Source organism: Belonocnema kinseyi, chromosome 6 (assembly GCF_010883055.1).
Source record: "Belonocnema kinseyi isolate 2016_QV_RU_SX_M_011 chromosome 6, B_treatae_v1, whole genome shotgun sequence".
Taxonomy (NCBI): domain Eukaryota; kingdom Metazoa; phylum Arthropoda; class Insecta; order Hymenoptera; family Cynipidae; genus Belonocnema; species Belonocnema kinseyi.
In genome coordinates, this window is record NC_046662.1 from 148,871,308 (window position 1) to 148,878,537 (window position 7,230).

Sequence of the window (7,230 nt, forward strand, 5' to 3'; positions counted from 1 at the left end):
GGAAAGTGAGGTTAGGTTTGCAAGGGGTAGTTTTGTGTTCAAGATTTTGGGCCTGCATGGCGGACAAGGGTGGTTCTTGTAGTGCTGGGGGATGTAAGAGGTGAGAAAAGTGTGTCTGAAGGGGATGCGAGGGGTGAAATTGGACAAAGAAACTGAAATTTTAGGGCTGTAAGCGACATCAGCCTTAAGAGACATCTGTTGGCGGCAGTGCGTACCTTTGGGTATGGATAGGTTGTAGTTACCGACGGACGAGCGGGAGGTGGGCAGTGGAAAAGCAAAGAGAGTCCGGAGAAAAGCTTGCTATAAAGTCCCTTTAAAGAAAGCGTACGAACACGTAAGTCACCCCTCCCCTAAGATGGAGGGGCAGACGGAGAAGGAGGCTATCGGGGTGATGATAGGCGAGATCAGAGGTTTGAGGCAGGGCGTATTGAGCAGATGGAAAGTCTGAGGGAGGACCTGAGGGTAAGAGATGGGAGATGGGAAAAGGAAGTAAAAGAGCTCAGGGGGAAGGTAGAAGGATTGCAGAGGGAGTTGGTGTCGGTAAGGAAGATAAAAGAGGATATAATAAAGGAGATGGAAGAAAGTATCAGGGTGTGGAAGAAAAGGGCGGAAAAAAGGCTGGAGAAGGTGGAGGGCAGGTCGCGAATAGAAGCAGTCGCCATAGGGGAGGGCCAGAAGCAAGGTATTTGGGAGAAAGTGGAGATCATGATAGAAGAGAATGTGCGAGAGCGTAGGAATGAACAGGAGGAGAGAGCGGTTAAGGAAAAGACAAGAGCAATGTAGTTGAGTATGGAGACAAGAGAGAAGGCAGGTTGGAGAAATAATATATTGATAAGAGGACTGAAGCTAAAGGGCGGGGAAGAAAGGGAGGGGGTGGAAGCACTGCTACAGAGCATAGGTTGGGTTAAAGGCAAGGTAGGGAAAGTTAGGATGGAAGGGAGAAAGGAGAATTAAGTGGCGGTGGTGAAATTGGAGAGCTGGGAAGCAAAAATGGAGGTAATGCGTAACAAGAATAGAATAAAGGACAGTACTGTTTTTATAGATCAAGATTTGACGAGGAAGGAAAGGGATGTTCAGAGAATGCTAAATGACAGGGCTACGAAGGAGAGGAGCGAAGGGAGAGCGGCGAAGGTAGGGTATCGGAAAATAAAAATAGACATGAAAATGTGGGTATGGGACGAGGAGAAGGAGGTATTAAAGAAAGTGCAGGGGATTTTATTTCTGGAAAGTGGGAGGGTGGGAGTAAAGCAGGGTGGAGGAGTCTTAAAGGTATTATACTGGAACGTAGCAAGGGTAAAGAATAAAGATGAGGATTTCTGGAGGTATATTGAGGAATATGATGTGATTGGACTGGTAGAGACGTGGGTAGAAATAATGGAATGGGATAGAGTAGAGCGAAAGTTGCCAAGGGGTTATAGGTGGAGACTACAGTAGGCGGTCAAAGTAAAAAGGAAAGGAAGGGCTAGTGAGGATATTATAACAGGGGTTAGGGATGGATTAGAGGAAGAAGTTCATGGAGAGGCAGAGGGGGAGGGCGTACAAATGAGGGTTGTAAAGATAGGAGGGGCTATGTATAAGTTTGTGACTGTGTACAATGAGAATGGAATGGAACAGATTAGAGAAAGGGTAGAAAACTTATTAGGAGAGAGAGAGATGAGGGTTTTGTGGTAATAGGCGAGACTTTAATGCGAGAATTGGGCGGAAAGGGGGCCCGTACCGGGAAGGAGTGAGCTTTGAAAGAAAATCGAAGGATATAATAATAAATAAAGAGGGGTAGATTCTAAGAGACTGGTTGGAGGGTAGAGGGTGGGCGGTGGCGAATGATATGGTAAAAGGGGACGAAGTGGGAGAATACACGTATGTGAGTAAGAGGGGTGTATCGGTGATAGACTATGTGATTATGAATATGTAAAATAAAGAGAAGAGATAGAGAAATTCGCAGTGGAACGAAGGGTGGAATCAGTCCACCAACCATTGAGTTTGTGGATATAGGGGGAGGCTGGTGAAAGGCAGGGTCGGGGAGAAGGGTCGTTAGGGTAGAGGTTGTCATGGACGACAGAGGCGATAGAGAAATATCAGGAGCAGTTGGGCAAAGTAAGCTTTGAGGGGGAGTCCGTGGACGAGATATGGGAGGATCTACAAGAGAAAGTGAAAGGTTGTGTGAAAAAGAAGGTATATAGGAAAAAGAAGAAAGGCATGGTAAAGCCGTGGTGGGATAGGGAATGTAAAATGATGAAGAGAAAGATGAAAAAGAAGTACAGGAAGTAGATGGAAGGAACCGCGAAAAGGGAGGAGTACGTAGAAATCAGAAAAGAGTTTAGGGCGATGTGTAAGAAGAAAGAGCAGGAAAAAGAAAAAGAGCTGGAAGAGAAGTTGAGAAGTTTTAAGACAGAAGGAGACGTCTGGAAGAAAATTAATAGGGTTAGAAAACGTAGGGTGGGGATAAGTGTGAAGATAGGAAGCGACGAATGGAGAAAATTTTTTAAGGATTCATTTCAGGGGCCAGATACACGACAGAGAGATGAAGGGATTAGCAGAAAAAGGGAGGTAGTTGGAGAGGAGCTGAACGATGAGGAGATAGAGAAGCAGATAGGGAAATTGAAAAAATCTAAGGCAGCAGGGATGCATGGGGTAGAGAACGAAGCCTGGCTGTTTGGCGCATAAGAGTTAAAGCAGAGGCTGAAAGGAGTAGTGTAAAAATTATGGAGGGGGAGGGATTCCCAAGAAAGTGGAGGAAGGGGTTGATCGTACCACTGTATAAGAAAGGGGATAGGAAGAGGCAGGAAAATTATAAAGGAATTACGCTCATGAATACTGCGTACAAAATATACGTGTTCCCTTCGGTAGATAGAGGAAGGTTGTGGGAGGCAATGGAAGAGAGGGGAGTGAAGAGGGTCCTGATCGAGAGGATAACGGAGGTATATGAGGAGACAAAAGAGAGGGTGAGAGGAGGGGAGTGAATCTCTGAGGGATTCTGGATGGATAGGGGGTTGAGGCAAGAGTACCCACTTAGCCCAACGCTTTTTGCAATTTTGATCGCGGATATGGAAAGTAAGCTAGCGGCCGGAGAGGTAGGAGGAGTTAGGGTAGGAGGAGTCAGGATATGGTCACTGGCATATGCAGATGACATAGTGCTGTTGTCAAGGAGGTGAACAGGCTTTAAAGGAGATGATGAAGAGGTTGAGAAGATACTTGGACAAAAATAGGCTAGAATTAAATGCGGAAAATTTGAAGGTTATGGTGTTCAGGAAGGGAGTTGGGAGAGATATGGGAGGGGAGTGGAAGTGGAAGGGGAAAGCGGTACAGGAGGTGAAAAAGTTTGTGCACTTGGGCTTCCTGTTTCGAAGGAATGAGGGAGTGGATGATCATATAAAAAAGAGGGTGATAAGGGCAAATGTGGTGATGAGGTAGGTGTGGGTAAATATGAGGAGGAATTTTCGAAAGAGGAGGGAAGTAAATTGGTTAGCTAGTGTTGGTGGGAGAAAGAGAACAGACGTAGTGGTGCAATGATGGAGGTGGAAAGGGAAAGTTATTTTGGAACGAATGGATTGCAGATGGATGAAGTTAGAAGGAGGCAGCAGGAAGGAAGGTATATGAGTTGGTTCAAAAGAATAGCATGGAGAAAAAGAAGGCAGAAGGAGAGAAGAGGATAAGAGAGTCAAGGTTTAACGGGAACTATGTGTGGATTATGCCAAGGGAGAGAGCGCAATATTTGTGTGAGAAAGGAGAGCAAGGTAGTCAGAGACTTTTAGCGAGAACGAGATGCGGTTTCATGGAAGGTTATAATAGGTTCTGGCTTTCTAGAGAGAAGAGAATGTGTGAACTGTGTGGGAAAGGGGATGCAAAAGTTGAGCACTGGTTGGAGGAGTGTGGAGAGGTGGAAAGGAGTGAGATAAACATGGAGGTATTGTTGCATGAAAGGGTGGACAAAAGGGCAGTAGCATGGGTGAAGGGGGTGTTGGGTAAGATGGATAAAAAGAGAAGGAAGAAGGAAGAGGAATGGAGAAAGAAATATTGTAAATAGGAGAGGAAGTAGATGTAAGAAAAATGTAAATATTGTAAATAGTAGTTAAGTATTAGGTGTTAGCCGCGGATACAGAGTCTGGTAATGCGAGGCATAGCGACAAAAGAGCGAAATGCGTGCGTGGCGAGGTGTGGCGAGGCGCAGCCAGAAAGTTTCGGCTATAGAAACGAGCGGATTAGTTATAAAGTGTGGATAGATGGTACTTTTTAAGAAATAGTTGTAAGAAAATTTTGTTAAAAAAAATGAAAGTGTAAGCAAGTTAATTTTTTAAGGCCAGCAGGCCGAGAAATAAACGTTTATCTATCTATATAACATATATACATAAAACATACATAAAAAATACTATATTTTAGTATATTTCTTAGTTAAAAACTCATTCACTTAGTTCAAAATTAATTTCTTCCAAGAAAAATGTAAGTGGTATGTAGAAAATTGGTTGCGTTTTGGTTGAAACTTAATCATCTTGGATGAAAATTCAATTTTGCAGTTAAAAATGAATTTGATTGCAAAATTCAATATTTTCCATTTGAAAAGTCATTTTTTTCAAAAATTGATTTTTAAACTTATAGTTAAACTATTTTATTGATGTTTGCACTTTTCTTAGTTGAAAATTCTATTATTTGGTTGAAAATTCGTGTATTAAAAAGTCTTGTTTCTTGGTAGAAACTTAACATAAATATTTTAATTAATCTATTTAATTAAAAATTAAACTATTTTCTTGAATTAAAAATTTACATTTTTATTAAAAATTCATATTTCAAAATATTTCAAAAGATTACCAAAATTTTATCGGAAAATCCGAAATTTTTAAGATATTTTTTTATATTGCAGGATTTATTAAGAGCTTATGGGAAAATTTGCAATGATTTTTTTCTTTTATAAATTATTTTTTATAGAATTCCTAAAAAGAGTTTAAAACAAAAGACAAATTTGAAAGAATAAAGAAAATTTGAAGAATTATCACTTTTGACGTTTTTAAATGATTTTTAAACTTTTCAGATAGTAACAAAATATACTTAAGATTCCTGTACATTTTTAAAATGATTTTTCATTACAAAAATCATTTTTAATAAATATTTAACAAGATTTCAAAACAAATTTTGATGTATAAATAACAATTGAACAATGATTGATACGTGGCAACTCAAAATAGAAAGGATTTAACTTCTAATTTAAAAAATGTTCATGAAAAAATTTAATCTTTAAGTTTTAATGCTTTTCACTGAAAATTGCTTAAACTGATATAATTTTAAAAAAATTCCAGATTGATTATTTCGTTGTTCAATTTAGAGCATTGAAACTTATAGCGTGAATTTTTTTTGAACATTCGATCTGTACAATTTATGAAACATGAAATTTATTTATTTTTCAATTTACCGATATTCATTTTAAAATTGCAAAGTTAAAAATGATAATTTTTTAAAATTATTTAAAAAAATGTTAGTAAGATTTTAAAAGATTTCCAAAATTGTCATTTATTAAACTTAGAACTTATTTATTTTGTATTTTACCGATATTTATTTTAAAATTGGAAGATTTTAACAGCTTATTTTAATTTTGCAGGATTTATTAAAAGTTTCGTGGAAAACTCAAATAATATCAAAAGGAGTTGTTGAGAAGTTTCAAAAGAATTTAAAAAATGATAAAAAATTAAAAAACATTCCATAAAATTTTCAACAAAATTTAGATTTTCGAAGATTTTGAAATCAAATGTTGAAACTTTTGAAGCATATTGAACGGCTGAAAAAGAAGAAATAAATTTGACTAAAGTTCCTAGAAATATTAAAAATTAGTTTACAGCTTTTGCTTAATTATATATTTACCTGTTTAAAACGGAATATTTCAGCTTTATGAGTTTGAATTGTTTCACTTTAATCTTAAAAAATTTTGGCGAACCGGGAAAGGTTGAGACTCAAATGCTACTGATTAAAATGGCCACTCCGAAAAATTAAAGTTTCAAATAAAAATTAAACACTTTAAATCTATATTTTTAGAGTGATAGAGAAAATAAAAGAATCCCGATCATTGACTGAGATTCCTGTGATTTCCGGGGTTTTCCCGGCGATTTAATCAAAACATCATTAGAATTTAAAGTGGAAAAGATCATTAAAAACTTCGAGTTTCTAGCATTATTCTAAGATAATATTGCTATAAATAATAAATTGATCAAACAATTATATATGTTGACATGATTTAATTATAAACTCATTAGAATTTGAAGGGGAAAATATTAGAAAAAACTCCTAGTTTCCAGCATTATTCTAAGCTAATATTTTTATAAATAATGAATTGTTTAAACAATAATGTTTGTTAACTTGATTTAATTTTTGAAAATTAATGCCCTTTCGTTACTATTTTATTGAAAATTGAACTACTTTACGGAAAGCTTATATTTTGATTAAAAATGCAAATAACTTTTTGATTGAAGATTCACCTGCTTTGAGTGAGGATTTCACTTTTTTATTAAAAATTGGTTCTTTTTATTCTCTTTAGCTGCTTTTGATTTAAATTAACAATATTTTCTTGCTTAAAATATCAACTATTACATTTGTCGTTAAGAACTCATCATTTTTAGTTGAAAATTCAACTGCTTCTTTAAAAATTGAACTACTTTGTTGATTAATAAAAAACAGTAAGATTTCACCACACTTCATCGTCTCACGTTATTATTAAATGACATAGGGGGGGGGGGGGGGGGGGGGGGGGGGGGGCGATGCGGATCCTAAAAAGAATTTTTAGTTAAAAAAATTAATTATCATGAAATATCGTAAAATATAACCATTTCTAGCTCCAGGAACAAATTAGATAAATGAATTTTTATGTTTTAGAAATTCAAGAACAAGAATTCGTGTCTTCTATTCAAATAGCTTGAGATTAAGTTGAATGTCTCAGTTAGTCACAAATCATAATAAAAATTCATTAATAAATGTTTTTATGAACAACCTATAATAGTTAAGTATTAATTTTAAAATATTCCAGGAATTTTCACAGAGTGAATCTTAGCATGTAGTGCTATTATTCATTCTCATTTTAATTTAGAAACCGAATTTTTGCTACGTGTAACTGCCCAAAAATTCGTTTTTTTTAATCAAATATTTGTTTACCATCACTATTTACAATAATGTTTATTCTTAACGTTCTAATTATTTTTCTGATTAAACGTAATTCTTATATCAATATGTACATTGAACCAACCTAGTAGACTT